The 27,999-nt window shown below is 43.9% G+C and overlaps 1 protein-coding gene and 1 long non-coding RNA gene across 26 annotated transcripts in view; both read right to left on the reverse strand.

The window, feature by feature from the left end:
* The window catches only part of FBRSL1 (fibrosin like 1), a 503,076-nt gene that overhangs the window by 474,182 nt on the left and 895 nt on the right, over nucleotides 1–27,999 (reverse strand). The window lies entirely within an intron of this gene.
* Nucleotides 11,174–27,999, reverse strand: LOC146766011 (uncharacterized). Its single transcript, XR_014958602.1, has 2 exons — nucleotides 24,409–27,999; nucleotides 11,174–24,360 (listed from the first exon to the last, which is right to left on the reverse strand). It is a non-coding gene; the product is annotated as an uncharacterized LOC146766011 (long non-coding RNA).

Raw genomic sequence — 27,999 nt, forward strand, 5'->3', positions numbered from 1 at the left:
GGGCTTTGCAATTAGATGGATTTTCAGTTACTTCCAGAAACACTGCAGGATGGCTGAGCTGCAGCTACTCTTTGCATCTCACTAAATGGGAATATGAAAAATGCAGCATGGCTCCCCAGCACTACAGCCAATGCATCTCAATTCTGCACTTCCACACAGAAATACACTAATGCTGAATTTCACATCTGAACCCTTACACAGGCACCAAAAAGGACAAAACTAGTTATAATCATTGATTTGTAGGGAGGAGAAGGAAAAATAACACAGAAATTGCCTGCCAGGAGATGACCAATTTTCCAATAGTTCTGCCACACAGAAACTCTGTAGAGATGTAAGCTTCCTTTTTAAATTATTTTTTAAATTTTAAAACCATTACAGCAAAACAGAAGATTAGAGCTGCAACAAGTTATCCCTTAACTCTAATTAGAAAGTATTTGTTGTCTGGATTTAAAACTTCCCAGCGTTGTGTTAATGAACTGTAACACTGCAGCAAAAGGTATTAATAAACATGCCAGACTGTGGATTAGATAACAGATCTCTGCTCCCAGTTCAGAGGATGCTGGTGGGGGAATTTTCTTTGCTGCTTTTCAATCCAGAAACTGTAAAACAGGGAATTCAAGTATTTAAAGTGGAAGACTGAGGGAAACTATTTACCTTGCAAAATTATATTTAAACATCTACTCCATATTCTGTTTTGAGAGAAGTAAGTTTCTTCTAATCTACAAATGAACACAAATTATGTTTTGGGAGTTTTTTCCTCCTTGAAAGAAAACAAGCAACAGAGTAGCTGACAGGAAAGAGAACATAAAACAGTTTTAAAATTGTTTGGGTTTTTTTCATTGTTGCTTGTGTGTGGTTGGGTTTGTTTGCTTGTGTTTGAAAGGAGGGTTGGTTATTTTTCTTGTGGAGTTGATTTTTTAGTGTGACTTGTATCTCCTTTTAAGATTCCAGAGAGAAGCAAACAAAAAGTGACTTTGAAAGTCACAGAGGCTGAGGGGCAGCAGCAGTAGAGGATGCATAGAGGGAAAGGAAGGGGCTCTTTCCACCCACCAGCAAATACATTTTCCATCCTCCAGCAGATCTCCCTATTGTTTTCTAAGGAATTGCTCTATTTACCTTTCATCAGGGCCTTTCACTCATCTCATTCCTGCCCATGGCTGTGATCAAACCCCAGCATTACACAACATGATCTGTCTAATACTCTGTGTGCGTGCTGATGGCAGCCGTGCCAGCCTGGCTCTCTGCACCTCTGTGGCCACTGCAGCAGCTCCTGCTGGCCCTGCCAAAGCTGTGCTGGCCCAGGGCACGGCACTGGCCCAGCCTGGCTCTCCCTGGGAAGTTTTCTGCTGCACTGCTTTGAATACAAGCAGCACTCCCTGTGCCAGGAGCACAGGCACACTCCAACCATCACCAGTGTGCAGCAGCCACCGAGCTGCTGGGCTTGCTGGGGATGATTTCACCACCCCAGCATCTTCCTCCAAGGGCACCCAGGGCCAGAGAAGTCCTCCAAACATCTATGCAAAAGGAAGAGAAGGGGAAAAATCCAGGAGAGAGAAAAAGGAAAACCATTTACCGGTCACTGAATCTGTAACCTGACCCTGGCTGCATCTTGCCACCAACAGCATTAACTACAAGCAGCTTCCATTCAGCAGCTCCTGCCAAAAATAAACAGTGCTGGCTTTCCTGGCTGCTTGCTTGGGTTTGCTCTCAATGCTTTTTCTTCTTGCTTCCTCTGGCTAATTGGGATATGCTACGTTTCCTCCAAGTAGTTTCTTAGTTTCTACCCACTACATTACTAAAATTGAAGCACTTTCTCCCAGTAAAGAATGAAAATAAAAGCTGTTTCATCAAAGATGGCCACAGCAGGCAGCCTGGTATTCTAGGGGAAAGATGGGAGGAGGAGTATGAGGGTTAGAGCAGGTACACAGCAAGTGCTGAAGGTGGTGAGGATGCTCTAAAGGTGTCACACCAATACATTTACCTTCTGGACAAAAATCCAGCAACCAAGAGCACACACACTGGACCCGGTCTGAGTTGCAACAGGCAAAAGGATTTAATAACCACCGCAACAAAGTGAGAATTAAGAAATACATGACCAGTGCTAAAGAGTATTTAGGAAACACCAACAATAAACCCAACTGATTTAAGCTTTTTGACAAGGTTGCTTATACAAAACCTCCTTTCTTGCTTCCCCTAGACCCAGCAATGCAAGCAAAAAAAGAGGAAAGAGCAGTTTTGTCAGGCTAAACAGCATGTTTCTGACCCAGCCACTGAAAAATAAGTTCAAAGGCCCTTTAAAACTCCTATTTTAATATGCCGTAAGTAGCACTCTCTGCCTTCTAATTTGTTCAGCTCTTTGAAACACCTAATTTCCTCTGCACTGTCACTGCACAGCACTCTGAAGCCTCATGGAGCCCTGCCACTTGATTCAACACCAACAGTCACGTTTCAATAGGCAATTCCACTTGAAAGGTTTATAAATGAAGAGAAAAAAGATGTCTTCAAACCAGAGAATGCAATGCAACACCATTTATTTATATCCAGTCCTCCTTTCTGTTGCTGGCTACTGTAGGCAGGCACAAGAGAAAGGGTGCTTTAAAGCTCAATAATTAATTCTAAGTGGTTTTAAAATGGCTAGAGATTTAAGGTAGACAAGATGCAACACTGGAATTAGAGTCAGGCTGCTGTGCTCTTTGCTCTGCTCTGGAATGCACTGTTTACTCTGGCACCACAAGAAATACATAATTGATTTCTCAAGGAAAATAAATGAGAAAAAACAGCCTCATAAGCCTCATTATTCTATAAAACAAAAGTAAAAGGGTGTGTTCCAAGACAAATCACAATTGTATTTCAGTAGGGTAGGAGATTTGGAACAGAATCATAATTTCATATTTATTAAAATTCATTTACTACAATTGCCATCAACAGGACCCCCAGGCTGCTAACAAGAACTTCCCTAGAGTCAGAAGCATTAACTTCTACAAGCATATTCAGATTTAAGAAAAATTAAATTAAAAATAAATTTAATAATATTAGTTTGGAGAACATTTATCATTCCCAACTGTGGGGATTTTTGAGTTGTGGGGATTTTTTTTCCCTTCCCAAACTTTCTTATTAAGATTTTGTGCAATTATAATGAAACTTGACAATAAACCACATGGTGCCTAAGCACACTCCCAAATTAGTAAACTGGTAATTGCACCAGATACACTGCAACTATTTGTGTGTCCTCAGAGAGCAAGTGCTGCTCTTCTTCCCAAGGCCAAGCAGGATTCCAGGGGGTTTCAGAACATCCCTGAGACAGAGCAGAACACCAGGGCAAGAAATGCACCGTGCTGCTCACAGCTGGACAAAAAGAGCACTGGGGACTCCCTGAACCCTCAAACCTCCTGGGTCCCCCCAGACCCAGCAGAGGAAGGGCAGCTCATGAGGAAGGTGAGGAACCCACCTGTGCTGCACCCCACAAACTGGCCCACAAGAAAACTGGCACCCAACGTGCTCTGCTTGCCCACACAAAACAAGAAAAATCAGTGTTTGTAGCTCAGCTGAGCCTCAGCACTACCAAGTGAGCCAAAGCCTTCAAACATTCAAACGAGAAAAGAAAGATCTGTGAAAATGCAACCAAAAAAACACCACTGAAAACCCTACAACAGCAAATTAAAAACCAAATAAAGCCCACAAATAAATGCAATTAAAGCAGAGAGCAACTACAATGCTAGCAAAGGGGAGGGGTCATAAGGAGAGGGACGTGTCACAGTCTTCATCTTTTTCATATGTTCAGGAATAATAATTAAAGGCAGAACACAATGAGATCCAATTTGTCACACAACACCTGCAATCAACTGAGCAAAAAAAGCTACATAAATAAAACTCCAATCCAAAAACCACACTATTTTACTCATACATTGAAAAGTATACTTCATGATTGTTTAATTAAAGTCATTTTTAGCTTTGCATGGCTGCAATCACCAAACATTGTCTCCCTGTCAGCATTTGAGGGGCTAACATACTGTTGCCAACAATTAGCACAAATCTGGCTGACATTGTTTTCTCTAAAAATAAACCATGCATGTTAAGTAGCTTGAGAACAAACATGAAAACAAGATTTTAGGATAACATTTTTCTTCTCATTGGAAACACAGTAGTGCAGGAAGCCCAAGTAATCACTCCAGGATCCAGTCAAGCCACCCCCACACCTTTGCTGTTGGCAAAGCGCCGCCAGGATATTTATTGGGGGTTCTGAACACCTGTGATTAACAAATCTTTCTAAACAGAGGGAAAAGATTAGGACCAGTATCGTGGCCAAAATCCCATTTTCCTTTCTTTACCAGCAAAGCTCTGAGCATGAGTATCATCATGGCAACAGAAGAGCGTGCAATAAAACAGCCTTTAAAGTTCTTTTCTTTTGGAAAACTGACTTGTCTCTTAACTGGAGCCATCAAGAAGAACAACACAAACAACACCACAAGCATGCAAGTCACTGGGCTGGGGAAGGCAGCAGCCATCTGAATTAGGAGCAGCTGAGAAGCAGGCATGCAAACACTTCAAGGGCAGCTTTGTTCACTGCCCATCTTCAACTTCGGGACACTCCACCCCATATGTGGTTGCCCAACAAAGATGGTTAAACGTGACTCAGAGATGACTCTAATCCTCCTGAAGAAATACTGTATTTAAATACAGACTGAAACTGCCCAAAAGGGAAGAAAACAGTCTCTTATTGTTGTTTACAGCCAGGACTGTTAAATTCCAGCACTGACAATAAAAACCATGAACCTACTCCAAGGACTAGAAGCAGATACATATTCCAGTTTAGAAGCCAACACATCTCCGTTCCTGTGCTTGCACGACATACAGATTAGAAGTAAAGGTGACTTTGGGTGGCAGAGCATTAGGCAGGGGTCTCACCACATTCTGACTATTCCCTCTCACACTAAATGACACTATGCTATTACAAAACTAATGCTGGAAACCCTTAACCAGACTGAAGAAGTTAACATACTCTGCTCAGCATATAGCAAGTCTATAACTACTTATATTATACCCTGTTTTCATCTCTGAAGGCTTTTATTCTCCAGAGCAAATTAATCAGGCAGCTTGCATTATATGTTCTTTCTCCAGGCCTGGCTCCTCTAGGCATCTCTATTGATCTTCACTCAGCAAGCCATTAGCAGGAGGTTTTGAAAATTTGCTGGTTTTACAGTTCCCAGAGAAAGCCAAGTCCAATTTAGGGGGAGTGCCAGGTTCAGATGTGAGAGCTCAGTCCTTCAGGGGAAAGATCACCATTTCTCAAAACACGCAACAACACTCAAATCCTGATCTGCTGTTCACTCACATGTGCCTGTGCTTCTACTGCTCAGTGCTGCTGTCTGCTAAAGGAAAGCTTTTCCACATGGCCAAGGAGAAGAGAATTCAGAGAGAACCGACAAGTACCACATACTAAGAGTCAGCAAATAAGCCAGGGGAAAAAGAGTCTATGAGATTGATGCAGAAAAAACAATGGGAGAAAGATATGGAAAGAGGGGTAGGCAGGTGAAAACTTTTAATACGTAGCTGTAAGCTGTTGGACAAATTATTTTTCCCTTGGACTTTAAAAGGTTGCCTGTTCAATATATATACCTCTCCCGGGTTCCCATTTTCTCTCTAGTCCAATAAAGTCCTAGTGGTAAAGAAAATTGGTGCAACTGCAACGTATTTTTGCCACATTTTTTGTCATGCATGTGAGATGACCTTTGTTCCTTCTTTTGTAAGTTGTTTTCCCTAGACATGCATGAAAGCAACCCAAACCAAACCTGATCACCCATCCTTCCTATTCAATACCACAGGAGACCCTGCCCAAGGGCTGAGCACACCAGGAGCCAGGCAGGCAGGGGAAGTGCTGGCTGTGCCGAGGGCTCCCCGCACCACGTGCGTGAGCACACTGCAATTCTGTTGTGCCAAGTCTCCAGCTGACTTTCACACTGTGCAGACATTATCCCCTGGCAAACAATGGGGCTCATTCTCCCACCCGTTCCCGCTGTACACCGTGTCCCCCCATGAATCCAGAGGGCACGAATGCCAGCCTGGGAGAAAGTTCCCTGCTCACAGCCTTCGCCCAAAGCCAGGCTCACTGCTCACACTCCACATGACCTGAGCCTGGCTGGGCATCCTCACACTCCTAGAGGGAAGAAAGTGGTGGAATGACAAAAAAGAAACCCCCAGTTTTAGACTTGAACTGCTCCAAAGTCCAGGGATATAGAGATTTAAGTCAACAAGTAAATGTATTTTAAATTATTTGCCCTTAGAGACATTTAGACTATCACACTAAAAACAACCTGTGTAATGCCAGTGCCAACTGCTCCTCTGTTTCCCCCATACAGCACTGTGTTGTACCCCAGCACTGACTGCTGTTCTGAAGAGTGCATGATTTTAAAACACCAACTCAAATTTGAGGTTTAATTCCCTTACAGCTGTTGCAAGAGCAACAGGAGGGGCAGAGCTGTGTAACCAAGCTGGCCAAGCCCAGCAGCACAGCCATGCCTGCAGCTCACCTGACCTCTCACAGCAAAACTTCTTTGTGGCCATAGGAAGCCAGGACACAGAGCCTGACTTGCTCCTAGCACTAAGCAACACATTGAGGACAGATCTGCTCATCTACAGCCCAGCCTGAGGGACAGCAGCCCCTGGGCCACCAAGGGACCACTCCTCTCTCCTTGGCTTGCTGCACCTTGCAGAGCTCCACATCAACAACTGCCCGGCACTGTGCTGCTGCTGGGAAGGCTGGCCAGGAGCTTCCTTGGAGCTCCAGCACTCCAGGACCAGCTCCACTTCCACTTCTGCACTGCAGTTGGAAAGTTTTATTCAGTAGGAACCAGGGGTGAGTCAGTCCTCCTGCCAGCCACTGACCTCAGGAGGTGATGGGTGTGGGGGTCAAGCATGGCAGGTTCTCCACCATTTCAGTATTTACTCTAACTGGACTCCCTGCCCTTGTTTCCAGTCACAGTGGGCCCATGGGTGCCCCAGCACACCCAGGTGTCTCTGAAGCCTCACCAAGCCCAGCAGCATGGCCCTGGGGAAGGTGGCCCCGGGGAGGCAGCGCAGATGGAGGAAGCACAGCCCTGTCATTTCCTGCAGTGTGCTGGGACACAGTCACCAACCCACCAGCCCCAGCCTGGGGAGACAGTGCTGCAGCTCCTGCATCCCTGCCAGGAAATCCCAGCCACAGCTAAACTGTGTTTTTTCCAGCTCTCCTGAGAGTGAAGGGCTGGGGCTGTGGTGCAAGCCCAGATGGGCCTGGCCATGGTGATGATTGGCCCTGCCTGGTCAGCCCTGGCCAGGGGCCGAGTGGAGGCACAGCCAATTAATGTGGTTTAGAAACATCTCCACCCTGCACCTACTCTCCACTGAAAGGAGGGGGAAAGAGAAATAAATAAAAAAGTAAGAAAGAAATAAAAAGGCAAACTGTGCCCTGTGTTCCCACTGCATGCATTTCCCCCAGCAGTAACTGGTTGGGAAGGAAAGGCAGAATAAATCCCCTCCACAGGGGTATCTAAACTCAATTGACAGGGGAGATAAATCTGTACCCAGGAGGAAATCAAGCTCTCTCCACTACAGACCCAATATAGATTGTGTAATGAGGTGCTTCCTTGCCCACACCACCACAAACACAAGCTGCCTGCATGCAGAAAAATAAGTATATATAGTTTTCTTTAGAAATCCACCACCCATTTCACCTCCCCCTCACTTCAAGCAGTGAAAACAGCTTCTGTCCAACTGTCACGTGAGATTTAAGCAGAAATGACAAGAAAGGCAGCTTTGTGCAACTCTCCCTGCAATTTTCCCATCTATGATGTGCATGGAGAGATGGAGAATTCAACAAAATGCAGAGGAAAAAATAAAATGACCAAGTAACAATAATACTGAACATAATACAATCCTGCCACTAACCCGAAGACCAGCCACCTGCTTCTTCATATCTGAGTATTCTGCTGCTTTTTCCTGCAATTTATTGAAAAAATACCAACAAAATAACAGGAATACAGTCCCAAAGGAGTTTTCCCCATGATGGTCCTCTGCCGCTGCAAAATCCCCTCTTAGGCAATGATCTAGAGCTCTGGCAGGGTCTAGATGCAGTGCCCTAGCCCAGGCTCACCCTGAATACCATGCTATGGATATAATTTTCTTGTAAAGGGATGCAGACCAGCCCTGGCAGCAATCACTACAACAGCTCCATACACAACTCTTGATTATCCCAGCTACAACCCTGTTAATGTGGCCCTCTGCTCTTTTTAACATAGCCTTTCACACACCTGCCTAAACCATGATTTGCTCATTTTTCAAGATCTAAGGCTTGTACTAGACAAGCTCTCTTAGGGGTATTTAACCCACATCACAGGTTAAACAGTGCACCAGTGTGAATTCTGGGGAATCAAATGGCTCACAGTTCATTATATGCATTACACAATTTGGGTGGGTTTGGTGCTGGGTATTATCAGTTTGGGTTTTTTTCGTTTAGTTTTGATTTTGATACACCATTGAAAAGCTTTCCAGGACACCTGCCCCAGTGGTCCATTATTATTAAAACATCTCCTAAGCAGGTATGAAAAGCCTTTGACATTTTCTGGCTCAGAACCACAAGGGAATGATCAATGGCACAAGATGGTGAGCTGTGTTTGTGGAAGGCACTGGGAATGAAGAACAACCCACAGACACACATCCAGAAATATCTAAATGTACAATCTTGAGGAGAAATGATCTTTCAGCTTTTTATCTTTCCCCTTGTCGAAGATTAAATATCAGTTTTGAATCTTGTTGCCAAAACAAGACAGTGGATCCATCAGAGAGAAGCAAAGAGACATCTCCAGTTATTAGTTATAAAATCATATCCCAAGGCTACCAAGCCAATTTCCCTCTCCAAAATTCTTCAACCTCCACACAAACCTCATCCCCCTCCCCAGTATTCCCAATATATACACAACATCCAGAAGAGCTGGCAGGTGGGGAAAAACAAAGCAGGGCTGCTGTTGCACTTGGCAGAGCTCTGGAAGACGAGACAGAAATCCCAAGGGCAGGTGCAGGGGAAGGGCTCTGCTCTGCAGGGCACTCTGATGTGCTGCAGAATCCCGGCGTGATTCCAGAGCCATCAATCCATGAGCCTTCTGCAGAGCAGGCAGCAGGGCTGGGAGAAGGATGATCATCCAACCTACTGCCTTGCCAGCCTGCTGGCTGCACTTTGCAGCTGATTAAGCCCAAGGATTGGGGGGAATTTCACCAACTAAATCCTCAGAATATAGAAAAGGGAGGGAGAGGAGAGAACAGCAATGGCTGAAGGACGTTCAGCAGCGAAAGATGCTTTTTCCTGTTAGAGTAACAAAAATTCAGAGTCACTAAACAAGTGGAGAGAGGACCTTTTAGCAGGAACAGCTGAGAGACTGATTTGAGAATGAGAAAAAGACCATTTTTACAGAGTGAAAAGCTCTACCCCATGCAACTATTTGTAGCTGGTAGAATACACTGGATTTCTTGCCTTTATCACCACAAACAAGAGGCTGTTTGTACTGTAAAGCTGCAAGTTACACGGCCAGTACCAATGTCTGTTCCTTTATACTTCATCCCCCAATTTTATCATAAGCAAACATGCAGCTTACAGTTGCCTATAAATTTCATCCTCAAACTCTTCAGAACAAAACACCGTGTACTTTAATCTTAATGTACTCCCTATCAAAAAGATCCTGCTTGCAGGGTTTACAACTACTAAGCAGTAAAGTACCAGGAGATAAGTTATCCTTGTTTTACAGAAGAAACAGAGGGACAGAGATTAAATAACTTATCTAGAGAGGGGGGAAAGTGACGTGCCCCAATTTTCAACTCTGATTTTTCCAGCTTTGCCCCAAGCTGTGCTGAAAGTGCTTTGGAAGGGCTCTTCAGCAGCTACTGCAGAGAAAATTATTTGCAAAAATTAAATTTCACACCCAGTTTTAATAAAACTTACACCCTGATAATTCAATAAGCAGAATGTAAAGAAACTCACAAGTTTAAACAGCTCAGAGAATTTAAAGTTAAATGTTTGTCCACCTGCAATTGTTTTAATAAAAGGCTTTATGTAAGACCAGGACACTTCACAGGTGCTGCTCCACTCAAAAAAAAAAAAAAAAAAATACACACAGTGCCATCAGAGCTCAATCCAAAAGAACAGGAGGAACAAGCAGGAGTTTACAGGCAATCTAAGACAGGTCCAACTATTTTAAGCACATAGAGGAGAGAAAGCACATTTGCTCATACATGATGTGCACCCACATCCACTTTATACTGATCATATACTAGCTGGGACATGATGGGAACCAGGGAACTCCTTCAGCTACCAATGGAATTGTGTAACAGCAGGCAGGTGGATACAGCTGCCTCCCTGGAACCTGCCTTCAGTTTAACATGAAGCTGTCACAAGAAAATAAACATATAATTTCCTGAAATACCTCTTCACATGCAATCTTCAATCCCTAAATCCTGAATGATTGACAAGGCATTGTTCCACAGTCCCTTGAAAAGGTTATGTTTATAAAAAACCTCTACCTCTCACCAAAAGAGGAAATGCTCAAGCAGTGTAAATTTGGTGTAGCAAAAAACTTGCATACAGATTAGCCCATTTGTTTGTTATGATGTTGCAAGATACTGTTTTATTAGCTTAATTTGTCTTTAGCAGCACTGGAGACCAAGGTAACTACAGCTGCATTGCTGGAGCCTATATAAAAAACCCCAGCTTTTGATAGTTATTATTGTACTTGCAACTCAGTTTTATTTGTTTTTTAAAAAGGCTGACTTATTTGAAGGAAATGAAGCTTTAAAAAGCTGGGTGGCTGTTGGCAAATATTTTATACCATTTCTCCACTTCAAAGACTGTTCATATCAGAGATTCTACAAAGTCCACAGCAAACTAAATTGACACAAATCCCTGACAGAAACAGAGCTTGTGTAACCTACTAGTAAAATTCAGCTACCTGAATAATTAATATTCTTCAAATTAAGACTTCACTTAGCTCTCTAGGTGTACAATATTAAATATACTACCATTTGTTAATTTTCAGCTTCAGATCAAAATCAGAGCAGCCATGGCAATTTGGCACCAGAGAGGACAGAGTTTTGACACTGGCTTCAGTGAGGCACCATTTCACCCCTGGTCACTTCAAGCTGCTTCAGTTCATTTTTCCTTCTTTATTTTAGCTTTTTAAATTTTTCTCCTTTCACATCTCTTCTGAAATACACTCCAGTGAGCTCCCAGCCCTCAAACAACGTGTTCTCAAAAGGTGCAGCCAAGAACACCAATACAAATGAAATCTGTGCTGCAGCTTCTATGGAGCTGGGACCACTTTACATCATCTTGTCTGATATTAAAAAAAGAAACAAAACAAAAAACACCAACCTACAAGAGTGAGCCATCTTGTTTCTTTCAAGTCTGAAGAAGCTTTGAGAGTGAAAAAACAAAGCAGCTAACAGTAATGAGTTACACAGAACCCTTCATCCATGTGTTTTGCTTCCAAGGGAGCAAGACAAAAATGCAACATCAGATCCACATGAAATTCTGCACCTCATCTGCAAACCAGTTACCATGACTGCACATGCAAATTGGTCAGATAAAAGCCAGTCAGAGGAATAATTGGCTATTTGGAGGTACAAAATGACTAATTTATCACAGCCACCACATAAGTGGTTTTTTTTTCCCCTCTGCTTCATAATTGCTCCACTTAATTCTCCAAGTCCAAACTGGTATTTCAGACGCAATATGGTACAGTAAGTGCCAAAACAGATCCAGATCCATCCAGCTCTCCACTACTACTGTGACACAGGTCCAGACTTTCATCTGTGCCCCACAGTTCCTGGCAGGAAGTCAAGCACAGCTTCTAAAGGTGACTGTAAAAAACCACCCATGCCCAGCAGTCTTGAACACTTCTTAGTAGGAACTGCGTAACCTCTGAAGTCTGAGAAGCCACCAGTGCTGAAAACCCCAGTGTGGGTTGCATTTCTGTGGTGTCACCAACACCACTTGTGAGCCTGAACAAAGAATTTCCAACAGCCAACCTTCAGCATCATTTTCCTGATGCTGTTCAGACTGTGCCTTCTCTAACTTGTAAATTTGCACAACTCTCATTTTCCTGCCTAGCAAAAATTTAGCACAAATACCAAACCCCATCAGCACCCAGTCTTCTAGTAACTACAACCAACTATAGCTTCATTCTAGGTACTCACAACTAAGGCAGAAGCAGAGCATTATCATTTCTCTCCTCATCCAGGAGGTGATTGGGCATTAATGACAAATTATATCCTTTACTGGCGAGCACAAAGACCAGAGAGCTTCAACTTTATTATCTTCTGCCTACTAAGATACCAACTATTCCTGCTGGAAGTATTGGTAATTTTCTTTTAATACCTTCTTCCTGCAGTATGACATTAATTCAACTAAGGCAGAATTGTAAAAGAATACAGGAAGCAAAGCAGAACAGATCTGTATAAAATCTGACACTGCAATGCTTAGACTTCAAGGATGCCATGGCATCAAGCCTTCTAATAAACACTTCATTCAAGCAGGAAAGCCAGCCTTAAATATTCTCTCCTTTAGGCAAAGAGCAAATGGATCAGTTGCTAGTAATTATCTGTTTTCCCTGTACTTCAGACACTACCATCTGTGAATTGGGCCTAATATCTTCACACAGTAATTGTGCAGTCTTACACAGGAGACGATATACCACTCATTCCTTCTGAGGTTTATAACAAAACATCATCCTCTGCATATTTTCAGCCCAGTAAATAAGCATATCAGCCTCCTTCCTGCATAAAACTGTACCTCTCACACCAAACCAACAGCTGCAGGTAGGATGCAAAAGTACATTTGACCATGCAAAACTGTAAGGGAAACCTGGGCAAAAAGACAGTTCTGTGCTCAAAGCTATCTCATTATGAGACTACCAAGGCAAGTTTGTGGGGTTTTATGGTTAATTTTCAAGTCCACCTCCTCCTGGGAGTCTGTGGTGTAACCAAGTCTTCTTTCTCTTGCAGCTGGGGCCAAGACAGCCCCTGGCTCTACACAGGTTTCTCCCTGCTCTTCTGGCAGGTTCCTCCCCACCCCCTTGTGCTCTCTGATGACTCCGTGTGCGCTGCTGGAGATGGGATTTGGTGTGCAGGGGCTCAGAAGGAAAAACCCTCTGCTCTGCCCAGATGTGCTAATCCCCTGTGGCAACCCACTTCACCAGCCGTGACCTCGGATGGCAGGGCCTGACGAGGTCAATGACTGCTGTGCCACAGAGGTTACTTATGCTCACTGAAGTCTCCGACCTGCACACAAGAGGGGCCCTCCCCGTCTTTTAGCGCAATTAAATGCTTTTTATTGAGAAATTTGCACAATTTACGTGCAATTTTCTCCCCACACAACCAAGCTCCATTAAAGCCATTTTCACACAGCAGAGCCAGCATTTAGCTGGGCTCAAACACTGATCTTATCCTCCTGACACTTTCTTCAATCCCTCTGTGGGATTACAGCTGGGAAAATGACACTGATTAGACGAGCTCCTTCTTCTCCCACTCTTTGGATTTAATATCCAATACAGGCTTCTCCTTAATACAACACATGCATGGGATACAGTACAGAAAGAAAGACAGGAGGAGAAAAAAATAACAGAAGGTTAAAAACTAAGAACTATTGTGTGAACAGAGCTACAAAGGCCATTTACAGACTGAACTGCTTTTAAACTTCTTGCCATCAAAAGGGTTAGATACCTCATCCACTCTGAGCAACCAGCCAAGCACAAAAAAGCTTGTCTCCTCTTTCTCCCTGTCACATTGAAACTAATCACTGAAAACAAGGTAGAAACTTGTTCTCGGAGCAATTAACTTGCAAGTGAGGGTTTATCTTTCCTAGTAATCCCTTCTACCCTCAGCCACTCCCCACTACCCCGTATGTAACCAACTTCACAAGCTTAACCAAGACCAGTCACTCCAGCACAACCATCATTTTACACTACCCATTTCAGCAGACTTGGAAGATGACCTAAAACACAGGAAGAACATGCAGCTGTAATCCTGCTCCAAAGGCTCTGGCCATATTTGCAGGGTTTCTTTAATCAATACACATCTGCTCTGCATCCCCTCCTCCCCTGCATCCTGCCTGCCCTGTGCCAGAAGGGCATTTGCGTGGCTGTGCAGCGAGCCAGATCAGGGAACCAGGGAATTAGTTTTCCTGGCAGCATAAATGCTAGCACTGGCACAAGGGAGGCAATCAGGACAAGCAGCCAGGGCAGGAAAGGACCATCCCCTTCAGCAAGAACACATACTTATGTCAGATTAAAGTGGTCACAGCCCCAGCTCCCTGCTCGCTCTCCCCCTGTTTCTGCGAGCATGGGAATTACCCAGCAGCACGGAAGATCAAGTTGTTTAGCTTTGCAAAAGGGTGTCCATCTAAACACAGAGCTATTTTCACAGCTTGTTTCTTCTCTCACCAGCTTCTACTCCCTTTAAAAGCAAAAAAACAATTGAATAAAGGGGTTTGGATGCCATCAGTCACCATGTTCCTGTGCCCAGGGAGGGAGCGAAGGCCACGGTGCTGGGCTGCAAGGGCCTGAGCACAGCAGCCCTGGGCTCCTAAATGGAAGGGTGCTAACATTTTCCTCTGGCAAGGTAAACAAACCCGGCAGTACAAAGACTGAATGACTCCATGGAACAAAAGGGAAAATAAGGTCAAACCAGAAAAAAAAAAAAAAAAAAAATAAAAAAAAAAAAAAGAACAAGAAGCAAGAGAGATGAGAGAGATATGACAGATACAAACACACAGAGCAAAACCCCCAAGAGGCTGCTCGTTAGCTCTGAAGCTGAGCACATGGAAAAAGAGAAGAATTTACTTCTTCCTCAACTGGAATGTTTGCATAATTGTCACTTTCAATTCTACGTAATTCCCCTTTCCACACATTTGTTTCATGTCTAGGCCACCATGCATGAAATAAATCCCTGTCTCAGAGCACGGCCTGTCTGTCTGACTCAGGGTGCTAAGGAGATTGGGTTTCCCGTTTATTCCTGTATTACATTCCAAGAAGGTGTGAACAATGCTGTATCAGACTTAAAATATCAACCAAACAAATATCCACCTCGGCCAGGATGACTTTGCCTAGGCAAATTTTCCTAAAGCCATAAAGCTAAGTGAGCATGGTATTACTAAAGCATTAATTAAATCCATTTACCCCCTCCCTCCCTGGGACATGTTCCAAGTGTGCCCAAACAAATAATTCTATTTGAAGTTTAAGGGTTGTTTCTTCCCCCATCCCCAATTAAAATTACATGAACTGGCTTTTGAGATAGGTTCAATTTTCCTCATATTTAGTGCTGATACCCAGGTGCCCTATTAAAAAAAGCTAAATTATAAGCTCAGATATTGAAATATCAACACTAATTAGGTCTTTTAGACACACCTTTTTAGATGCTGTTTAGAAAATCTACATTAAAAAGAGCAGGGGCAAAGGATGAACTTTCAAAATTAAAAGGAGCAGCACTGGGTAATTAGGCACCCAGATTCTCATTCTTTTTTTAACAATAGAGGCAAACATCATTTCAGTGGCCATAGTCTAAAGAGGACACAGTATTATTTCTTTTTTGAGGCTGAAGGAAGTAGAAAACAAAGTTCAACTGCTGCTAAACAGAGGTGATATTTAAAGTTCATTCAACTTTAAAGCTTGGCAATGTATCATTAGAAGAACGAGAAAGTCCAAAAACATTTCTGCACAACACAGCAAAGGTTTTACTTTGTAATTCAGCTGCAACCCAAATTCTGACCTTCTTAAAAAGAACCTGCAAAAAGACATTCCAAAGTTTCTAGTTTGGCAGCTGCCTGGGAAGACAGAAGCAACGGGATGCCAATGCACCAGGTGGGAAAACCTCCACAGCCTAATTCAGTTCCTTTCACCAGCATCAGGAATACATTGCAAGACACCAAAATTCACTCTTTTTGAAAAAGCTTGATCCCCATGAAGACACAAAGCCAGGTGATTTTCTTCCCCCCACGTACACCATTAAAAGTGCACTGCTGGGAGCTGTCACTCTCCCCAGGGAACACAGATTCCCATGGTGGGAAGTGACCCCCACATTGTCCCCACTTTCTGCTCCCTCAGGTCAAAATACCAGTCTTACATCATGATTAACCTCCTCCTAACTCTAAGTAAGTACTGGAATGCTCCAGTAAAATTGGTAAAAGAAGCTACATTTCACATTTCCCCCCGATGTCTGTATTCTTATGGCATGCTTTATTTGTCTGGCTTTATGTGTTAGGCACAGACCCATTATTCCTACAGCATTCAGCAGAGACTTAGTGAATAATCACATTCTGCTTATGTTCATAACATTGTAAAGGTAATACTGGGAAAAACACCAGTGACTTCATTTGCTAAACATATATAAACAGGGAATGATAATTTTAACACACACAAGCACAAAAGGAGGAAGACATGAAAGAACAAGGAGAATTCATTTTTTATGGGAGACAAAAATCTATTCCCCCTCTTCAGTAGCTGCTCCTTTTTGTCCAGCTAAGTGCACTGAACAGTGAAAATTCACCTGCAGGTAACTAGCAGATAATCAGAAGTACACAAAAGAACAAACCAAGGGAAGCACCCCAAGGGTAGACAAGCTTTATTTGCCTGCAGGAAACACCAGAAGCTGCCCATTTACCAGCCCTGATGCTCTGCATTACAGCATCTCGCCACACTGCTCAAGACCACCCCAGGTGCTGACCCCATCCCATGCCACAGAAGGACAGCAAACCAAATTAATTTGGTTTTGGATGGCCAGCACATTGTACTTAAGACAAATAAACACTCACCATTTATGTTATGTCCTTTTTTAGGTCAAATTAGTATCTTTTCAGGTTGTATCAACCTTACAATGATCATCAAACATGCCCCTGTTTGGGCCACACAGCTCCATGCCAAAACTCCCCTGAAAATGTGCCACCAGGAGTGGTGTATGATTGCAGACACCATATCAGCAAACAGCTATTTAGTAGCAGTCACAGTTAGCTGACCTTCAGGCAGAAACTCAGTAACCTGATGATGATGACATTCCTGGCCCTGGATTGTCTGCAGCATTTATTTTGGCAGTGGTAAAGAAAATCCACGGATATATTTTGAGCAGGAAGCGCCGATCAGGAAAGCAGAGCCCTCGCTCCTGCCCAAGAGCCAGGCTTGAACAGCCTCCCCTGGAAAGCCACACACGCCCACTCCACCTGAGCACAGCACGGCACAATAGTCTCAGGAAATAATATTAATGATCTTACAGACCAGTAGCATGGCTGGCCTCAGAGCTGTGGCACAAGAGCTACAGTGTTTGGAGACCAGCAACTTTATAATTATAAAACCCTGCACATCTTCTGTGCAGAGGAGAACCAGGCAACACACTCAGACTCCACAAACCATCCATGTGTTTCTCAGGACATAACACAGCTGAAGGTAAGAAACCAAAGATGATTTCTCTGGAAACAGCTTGTGCAAACTATGTCCTTTTTTCTTTTTTTTCTTTTTTGTTTAAAGGCTAACTTCAAAAATAATTCTTGGGAACCTACCAAGCAAACAAACTGCATACAGCTGTTTGTCTGAGGTGTCACCTGAGGGTTTACATTAGTTTGCACAGGTCCTGTTACAGCAGTTCCATAACCTCTGGTTTGCAAACGGCCTGTCCTACCCCTGCCAAAACACAGCGTCATCTTCTAACCAGGGCAAACCAGCTTGATTTTAGCATGAGACTCCTGTATTCAACAGCTGCTAAAAGGAGCATCTTTCCTTGCAAAAAGCCTAAAAGTTGCACAGGTGACTTAGTAATGAAGATGGGAACCTTTTCTGATTGAGCCCTGCAATCACTTTTGCCTAGATGCAGCTAAAATTTTAATTTCCAAGTCACAACCCCATGCAACTTAGCATCTTCCAGCAACATGGAAGAACAGTCATGTATGAGCATGAAAGAGCTGTGTGAAACCAAGTTCCAGACCCTGTGCAGCTCCAAGCTCTCACTCATGTCTCATTACCCCTCTTCCCAACACAAACAGCACTGGAAACACCAACCAGTGCCTGTGTGCACTCCCTGCACAAGTTCCATGGATGCTGCAGCTGCAGCCACCTCCACAGGAGCTGGGACTGAGCTCAGCTCCACACTGCCAGCGAGAACCCGGGGGACAGGCTGGGAACAAACCCCCAGAGCTCCCCTCCCTGCCAAACCCACCCCAGGGGCTGCCCAGGGAGTGGGAACAGGGCTCCAAGAGAGTTATCAGTTTGTTTGATGTCATCAGCAACACTGCCATGTGCACACTGACACGAACGTACAGATCTCTGCGGAGTTTGATGGATGAGCTGATGGCAGGCAAGTTATAAAATCCATCTGGTTGGAAAACCATTGTCATTTTCAGCTACAAATCGCACCAGCAAACTCATATCACAACTTTGTACTATTCAGTGTCAAACTAGAATACCAAACTAAGTGGTGGTGCTCTTTCCTGGGCAGATCTTGCAAAATATTCAGTAATTCAACACTAATAGCAGTATAATAGGATTTTTTTTTCCTTTTTCTTAATGCACCAAGTGCTTTAGTTAAGCCTGAGTAACAAATGGAAGGCAGTTTTTGCCTATCTTGCAACAAAACCTCTCTTGAGATATGTCTATTCTGATCAGGAGAGTTTCCTAGTAAAGGCATGAATGAGAGCTCCTATGAGAAGCAAGATTATAAATCCAGAGCATCAGTAAGGACTGATGAAGCTTAAGGGAACTCAAGAAGCCTGAAGTCAAGGCCTGTGTTTCAGCTCTGAGAGGAGAACTAGAGCTCAGGAAAATCTCAGGCTGCGTTTGCACCATCAGCATGCCCAGAGCAGGGCCTGGCACGGCTCAGGACATGCCACAGGAAAGGCTCTCCCACCCACGCCTGGTGTGGGGCAGAGGAGAAGCATTTCCCTGGGAGTGTGCACAGGGAGATTCTGACATCAGAGGCTCTCCCATCACCTCCTGGCGAGGCGCAAACACCGCACCCACGTCAGGTTTGCGACGGTTCCGCCACGTCACAGGGGTGACAGGAGTTTCCCCGAGTGGCACATCCAGCACCCACCGGGTCCCCGGCAGTGGCACGGCCAGGGTGACACAGGCAGTGAGAAAACGACTCGCCCAGAGCTCCGCGAGAGGAAACTTGTGGCAGAGTCAGAAAGAAAACCCCGTTATCTCAACTTCCGGACCCCTCTGCTTAACCACCAGACCACAAAACACTTTTATTGTAGGATAAAATTTCAACAAATAGCTATTTTCTCTTAGCAGAAAACCCACTTTGCAGTTTTACTTTTAAAAATCCATTTTTACTCCAATTCCGTAGGACTTCAAGCCAGCCCTGTGACTTGGCATAAACAATTTCTCCCTCCTTTGCATGCCCCAGTTTTATTAAGTAATCCCCATAAAAGCAATTACTGAGCTTTGGACTGAAAAATAACTAGGAAAAAAAAAAAAGAGACAGACAGCAAATTCTGCATATCTTTATTTGCATATGGATTCCCTCCCTCCCCCTTTCTAAGGTTTTTGCCATGAGGTCTTTTATGTCTCTTTCAATAATCATATAATTATATGATTCCTAAAGTACACGCTGGCAACACTTCAGGGGATTTTAGTCATTACAGGTGACAAGACTTTTCTCTCATGTCTAATGCTCACTAGGATTTCCTTCCACTTCATTCACAGATAAGATGAAGAACCAAGTGACACCCAAAACGCTCTCACAGACAGATTTTTTGGGGATCAGCCCTTTTCCTTTCTCCATTACAGATGCAAGGAAGTGGGCAGAACTGAGCTGGAATGAACTTCAATTGGAATGAAGCACATTTTCAATTAAGTAGCCCATCATTTTTCCCAGGCCCCACATCCAACTATTTTAATGGCTTTCACATTTTTTCTTTAATTTTACAATCTGAAAGAAATGCCAAGGTTCCATCAAGGACTGAGAATGCCATAATTCCATTTCTCCCAATGGCTGCAAGTTATTAACAAGATGTCAAAACATCATAATTATTTTATATCAAGTATGACTGATTCAATAAACATCTCTTAGCTGCACACCATCCTGAATCTCACTCCCCCTGAGTGCAGGTATGTGCTCAGGCTAAATGGAGTTAAGAGGCTGCACATCCTCTTCCACAGCAGTGCAAGAGACATTTAAGAGCCACCAAAACATCAACAGCAATAATACATTTTATTACCTGATGCACTTGATGTCACTGTAAGCTTTGAGACACCACTTTCCTTGAAACTCTTTGGGGGTTTTTGCTCCTCTCTACAAATAAGAGCTCCCAGGAAAGAAGCTGCAGCTTCAGTCAGCAAGAGGAGGGGTTAAAGGAATGAGCCTGGTGGCCTTCAGCAGCCACCCAACAGCCAGTAGCTCTGAATTACCATTTGTTTCCCAACTTGGGCTGCTCCTAACTTCAGCATCTGGTCACTAAGTACAGGTTAGGTCAAGGACACCCCAGCAGCAGAGTGAATCAATCTATATGTAAAATTGGGGAGGGGAAGGGGAAAGCAAAACACCAAATAATCACTATCTTATTTTTATGAAGGTAGAAAGAACATCTGTTGAAGGGCAAGGTAACACAATGATACCAAACCACAAACATTCTAAGCTTCATATTCAGACTACAGACACAACTGCATCATGCATATGTGTTTTCTGAATTCCTCTCTATGACAACCTGTGCAGGAGAGAGAGCAAGGCAGGCTGTGGGCAGAGGAGAGGAGCCCAAGCACAGCTCCTTGCCCTGCTGACTGTGCACGGCAGCCCTCAAAATAGAACATTTAACTTCAAATTGCCACGTTTGTGTGGCACTATAGATAGCCAGCACAAGATTTAAAAAAGCTTTGCTCCGAGCACAAAGGGAGAGACAGGAATGGTGCCATAAGCCCATGTTTTGCAGCCAGTGGCGCAGGGAAATAATTTTGATCCCTTCAATCCCCTTATCCATGCCAACCACTGACCTTGCAGATGCAACTTTTGTTCAAGTTCAGTCCCTTTTTGGCTCGAAGCAAGACAGAGCTACAAAGGAAACACTCTGCATTCACCCTGGATCATCCGAGCGCTGTGCACTCAGCTGCCCCCGCGCTCCTGTTAGCCAGGTAATTCTGCACTTCCCATCCAGTCACTCAGTACAAAATAATTAAGTGCAAAGGGTGACACTCGCCTCTGTGCCTGTCACTGGGGCTCAGCACTGCTGGCCTGGCTGGTGCAGGTGGGAGCCCCACAGCTGGTGCAGTTTGTACCTGCCCAGCTTTCACAACTCTTGCACCAGAGGAACTGGACCGACAACTACACACAGGCTGGTTTTGCCTGGGCGGCTCAGGAGCTGGTTAACCCTTGCTCCATGTTAAATGCTTCTGGATTTAGAACATAAAGACTGATTCTCCTTTCAGCATCACAGCAGTATTCTTAATAGTTCATTAGTTTTGAGAAAGAGAATTTCTCAAGGAGATGGACCAGGGCCGGTAACACTGTGCTCCATCTCTTTTCTCTCTGAAGAGCATGGCTGGAACAGTCACAGCTGCTGTTGTGCTGAACACAGTAGAGCCAGGAGATATTTAAACAGCAAGAGCCACTTCACCTACATAAAACTCTTTTATACATTTACCATGATAAACTGGAGGCATTAAAGTGCAGCGAATTGGAAATTGTTCTCACTTAGAGCTGGATGTTCACCTACAGCTGATACCAAGATGCACACCCTACGCACCGTATTTCAAATCTTTATTTAAAAAAAAAACCAAACTGCATCAAGCAGGAAACAGTGTTTCAGTTCTGCTGATACTGTTCTCTTTCGAATACTTGCAGCAGCACCACAAGCTACACAAGCTAATATTCCCTCATCCTGCACCACCAGGACAAAGCCCAGATGCTGAAGAAGCTGAAGCAGTAAGCACATTTTGACAACACTGCACCCAGACAAGGTGAACGCAAGTTTGGGATCCGTGTGCATGCAAAGCCTGACACAGGGGAGCAGCCTGCTGTGGCTGTGCCTGGAGAATTTCACACCTCACCCAAAAAAAGCAGGGAAGAAAAGGGGAAAAAACCAAACCATCCCAAAGCCTTGCTATCAATGTCTCCAGCCACAGTACTGCATCTCTGCACCAAAACGAATTTTTTCACAAGTGCAGTCGCATGACCATCAGCCCTTCTGCAGAGCAAGCACGGATCTACCAAAGAAACAACATGAAACACCAGACTGATCTCATCCTACCCAGCTCCCTTTTTCACTGCTGTTTTCCCAGAAAGAAGCATTGTGACAGTCTCATTCTGTGAAATAACTGAGATAAACTATAAAAAGTGCATCTTCTTAGCATACTGAGAGGACAGTAAAGTTTTCAGTTCTTACTAGGCATGAAGTCAAATGCACTACTGAAATAAACATTTATTATCTGAATTAAGTGGAACACTAGTTCTAGTATGTCACTTTTATAAAAAAAAATATTACCTGTGCAATACAGAGTACCTTATTATTTTAAGTAGTATAGATTCTTATTAATTTTAAAACTGAATATATATATTCTCTGTGATGGTTGGTCTATTTGACATTTCAGCGAACTTCACCTCATGTTCTGCCTCAGGTTTCAGAGTGCCCAAGAAATCTTGAGCAGTTATACTATGGGAAACTACTTCAGAAAAATTGGTAGGATATTAAAAGGTCTTCCAAAACACCCAGACAAACAGAATCAAGTGCAATTTGAGTTAAAAATGAAACCTCAGGTAGGGATGAGGGTGACCCCTGAGCTTGGTTGAGATTTCCAAGCAATTTTCTCTCTTCAACACCCCTGCAGATACTTTATGTGCACTAAAGGTGCCCTGACTTGGCTGCAGGGATGGCCCCAGGCAGGGGCTGTACTTGCCATGCACCCCATCACTCCTTTAATCCCGGCAGGTTTCAGTGAGGAGGCAGAGAATTCCCCACCCAGCAGAAGGGCTGGATCCCTGCTCACCAGAGCCCACTGCTCAGCCACGGTTTGCAGGGAACACCGCTCCCCTCCCTGCCTGGCACAGCTTTCCAGAGCTCTCCTCCTCTGCTTTAATCACCTCTGATTCCTCAACAACAACAAAGATACCTTAAGTACCTGCTTCAGACAAGATGCTGAAAAAAAAAAACAAAACAAAAAAAAAACCAACAACAAACCAAAAACAAAAAGAAAATCAACAGCTAGGAGAACAAATCAATGAAGACTAGCAAGCCTTCAGGAAAACCAAAAGGCATTTAGAGCCTTTAGAGCATCATCCAGAAAATCATTAGCTTTCCTGGGGTCAAAAGCACTTTTAAAGAGGAATAACTGGCCATCAGAAACGCCAGCTTGATACACCATCACTTGACAATTAAGTAGAAGGAAAAAATACTTAAATATCTAGAAAACATAAGCTAGCTATGGAAAAATCTAAGCTGCAAAGCAGACATGGAGAGAGATGGTGACAAATCAGAAGTTACATCGCTAGGTCAGTGGAGCTAGCACAAAACCTTTGGAACAGGAAGCTGCAGTTAAATACATTGGTTTTCTTATCAATGGGAGATCAGAGCAACAGTAACAGGACAGTGTACAGCACACATGTGAAAACAGCCTTATCAAGATGACAGCTGGAGAACTTATGGATTTTGTCCAGAAGTCTACTAGGAGCAATAGGCTCTCTCAACTCCCACACTGAGGCAGAACAGCAGAGCAGGGACTGCGGGGCAGCGCTGCTGAGCTCTGGATACAGCCAGGGACAGCGGGTGAAGCATCCATCTCCTTGGGCACAGCTGGGCCCCAGCTCAGCTTGGGAGGGCAGCATCTCCACTTCCACACCACGTGCACCGAGTCCAGGTCTGCCCCTTTTCAGCTCGGGGATCTGCTTCTACGCAGCACTCCACACACGTCTGAGCACGGATTCTCCACAAGAGTCTATAAACAGGTTAAACATTCCTCAAAAAAACCCGTACACACAAACACACTCCTCCCAAGAAAGTTAAAATTTCCATTCAGAGCGCCAAAGCTTTGCTGGAATCTGTAAAAATGATAAACAACAGCCAAAAAGAAAACACAACCCCTTGTCTTTTCAACTACTTTGGGAGAACAATTGCTCTCAAAGATCGCATTCATTAACATTCTGATGAAGTTCCCTTTTAGCGCTGTTTTTCATACTTGAAAGGAACAGCTATGATCAGAGAGAGCCCTCAACTACCGACTCACTCATTTAGATTCTCTCGCTCTGATTCACCAATCACCTTCAAGAATAATTAGCAGCCTCATCTGAACGTAATGAATATACACACATGCTCACATCCATACCATGCATTTTTGAAGGCGGGCAGAAATCCCCCTTTCCTCAGCCCCCAGCCTTCCTGGCCCCTGGCACAGCAACCATTCCCTTTCCTCAGCCCCCAGCCTTCCTGGCCCCTGGCACAGCAACCATTCCTGGGCAGCACCTGATGGTTTTTCCAGCAGCTGACCTCACTGACCACCTCAAGCCAAGAGGTCACAGCAAACTACACTTCCAGGTTAAGTCCAAAGTCGTGGTGAGTGGCTGGGTACTAAAAAACCCCAAACAAAACAGCACTACACACACCAGCCCTAAATTGTGTGAAACCTGAGCTGGATTTATACAGGAAGATCCAGAGGAAGGAAGAGAAAGGAGAAATTTTAGCTTCTTATACACAGAAACAGGCTGCTGCTTGTGTGTTTGTGTTCTTTTTTTACTTAATTTAAAAAAAAATATATATAATCAACTCAATTTTTATTTGGAAGATGGTAGGATAGGAGATACGTAAGTCACAAGTTTCACCAAAGCAAGACACATGGTTTTCAGATGACAACTGCCAAAGGAAACATTGCCACAGGAGTTAAAATCCAAAATGCTTAAAATTCACACCAGAGAGCTGAAGGAGACCTCAAAGCCATCCTTCAGTATTAAACCTAACTGCTCATACTCCCAGGTCAACACAAAGGAAGAATACATATATTTATTCTATAAAGCACCCTTTATTTACAGGAACACCAGCAGTGAGAATTTCCTTCAGTGGGGAAGGGGAATTCACAATATAGTGAGATACAAAGAAAAACAAACCAAAAACCACCTTACCTCTCCCAAATGATTCTACCATTACGTTCTACCTAAACACTGAAAAATTTCATTTCCAAGGGGAGCCCAAGACTCAGTTAGTCTATTAAACATAATCAGAGATCACTGTAACATCAAGAGACACACCAACCTAGAATACCACAATGAACTACCATATAGGCAACAAAAACTCCTTTAAGAATTAAAACATTAAACAAAATACTTTCTTAGTTCAGTACTGTTCCTAAGCCATATACTCACTTCTACACTTTCTTCCCCCTCAATTCTTATTTATTTTTAAAAAAGCATTACAACAGATTTGAAATCCTCTTAAAAAACCAATGTACACCAAAATACAGATTTCTTCCAAAGCAGAAGAAAACCACCTGTTGCAGCCAAGTTCACCAGAGAACACTGTTCCACACCACACAAAATGACCTTGCCATTTTAGTAATTTCCATGGGTATATACTGATTTAAAGTGCTTTTGCCTTAACCATCCCCTTCCTTTGCTGCTGCATCACATCTGCCAAACATCACCCATGGTCCAAGCCAGTGCTGCAGGGAAAAATCCACAAAACGTATTTTCTTCTTTCTAGTTTTACAGAGATTTAGGAAATGCACACCATCATTATGTCCAAGAACACAACCTCAGACATAACATACCTGGTTGGTATGTGAAACAGGTGAATTCTGCTCACACTTTTCCCTCTGAGCTGTCAACCACCATGGTTGCAGAGATGCATATGTGTTGTTTCTAAAATGTTGGCAAAAACACTATAAATCAGTTAATTTCAGGTGGTGTTCTCTTACATGTTGCTAAATATAGTAGAAATAGTTTCATTTCAGGTGGTATATGTTGGTAAACATAGTAGATATCAGTTAATTTCAGGAAGCTGTTTTCGTACATGCTCATAAATAGAGTAGAAATGGGTTAATTTCGGGTGGCATTGAAGTTTTTTGCAAGAATTTTAAAGTGGATCATTTTGTAAAGACTTTTTTTTTTTTTTTTTAAGGAAAAACCAGAAGTGCTTCCACAAACAGAAGTACCTTGGAGCAGCAGATATTTAAGGTCACTTTTTACCCTTGTGTACCTTATTATCAAGGTTTGGCTGATTCAATAACAAGGCTCTCCCCATCTGAAAAGCCCAGAGTTTTTCCCCGTCAGCCTGGAGGGACTGCACTATCATTTGAATTCTATTTCCTGATAATGTGCTCATCATGGTAGAAAATTTCTGCAGGAAGATGAATTTTGCTTTCTTCCCTGACAGCTCAGTAGAGACTCAGGGGTTTAATTGGACCTCTCTGCTGATGCATATTTGACTAAGAGCATGCCCAAGAAAAAAAAAAATAAGGTTATACAGACAGGTCTAGGGCTTGGTTTAGAGGCACACGAAAGCAGATTGCTCGCTCATTACCAGTTCTGCATACACAAAGTAGTTGGCTTTCCTGTTAGGACAACACCCCACAAATGACAGCACAAAAAGCCAAAAAACAGTCATCACCAAGCCAACACAAACCCTCCTCCCTCTCCAGCACCTGCACACACAGAGCTGCTCAGGGACTGCTGGGCTAAATGTCCCTGCTGAGCAGAACCCCTGGCACCCCCAGCAAGGGTCCTGACACCAAGGCCACCGCTGACACCTCCACGAGCACACAGGGACCATCTCTGGGACTCTGAGAAGTTGGTCCTACAGGCAAAAAACTCCAGATAACCACGATGTCACCAGAGGCCTGCGTGGCTGGAGGGGTGGGCTGGAGAGCAGAAAAACCCACCAACAAAATGGGACCTCACAGTCTGAGCCAAAGATGTTACAGATCCCAGGGCAAATCAGAGCATCCAGCAGCCCACGCAGAACTCTTCACTACTGTAACACAGGTTAACAGATACACAAGTGGCAGGAAATCCAAAGCAGGGAGAGCACCCAAAACTTTGCCCACGTTTCCACCATGGTGTGTCAAAGAAAGTGGGCAAAAGCACCAGAATTGCTCCTACTTACTGGGAATTCAAATCATTACACCCAACAAGCAACTTGTGAGGTGCTTCCTCTCGACAACTCACTTCTTCCAATAGTACACAAACAAAACAAAAATCAAAAGCCAAAGTCGTAGTTTGTCAATGCCCCTCTAAAAATATTAAATTTCCTGCTCTGCTTAACTTAGCTCAGACAAGGCAAGCAGTATTTGCTCAGCAAATATTGTTTGTAATAAGTTAGACAAGCAATATTTTTTGCCAGCCTATTAACACCAGAAAAATATGTACAGTCAACAAGAGATGAAGAATTTGTTCAATTACTTCAAAAATGGGAATTACAACCGAGGGATTATTATCCATTTAAACATCTCTTTTCCACAAAATGTCAAACACTAGCCATTTGCTAACAATCTCCGGAGACAGATAAAGTAACATTTTGGCAATGCAAACACAAACTCCCGAACCGGAGGAGGGGGGAGTGGGAGGAAGGAGGGCGGGAGGGGGGAAGCTCCACCATTCACAACAATGCCGGACCATCCCAACACGCCAGGAATATTTTGCAGCCAATTAAAACCCCAAACAAACATTTGACTTGCCCGAAGTGATGGCGAACACCGGCCGGAGCCGGGCAGAGGAGGGAGGGAAGGAGCAAGGAGGGGGGGGGCAGCAAGTTGCCAGCGGAGCCGCGATCACCGGGGCTGGCCCGGCACCCTCCTGACCGCAGCCCCGGGATCCCCCCGGGCTGACACCAGGATTAATGCACGTTAATTGCTATTTGCAAAATTCAGCAGCCTGAAAGCGCCGCGCTTCCTTTCTCAAATCCTTTTTTTTATTTCCCCCCCCCCCACCCCGTTCCTTTTCCCTTCCAACCACCCCACACACACACACAAAACCCTGCCCGCCGCCCCATCCCCCGCCCCGCGGGAGGGCAGAGCCCCCCGGCGC

The sequence above is a fragment of the Lonchura striata genome, chromosome 15 (genome assembly GCF_050655825.1).
Source record: "Lonchura striata isolate lonStrDom1 chromosome 15, ASM5065582v1, whole genome shotgun sequence".
Classification (NCBI taxonomy): domain Eukaryota; kingdom Metazoa; phylum Chordata; class Aves; order Passeriformes; family Estrildidae; genus Lonchura; species Lonchura striata.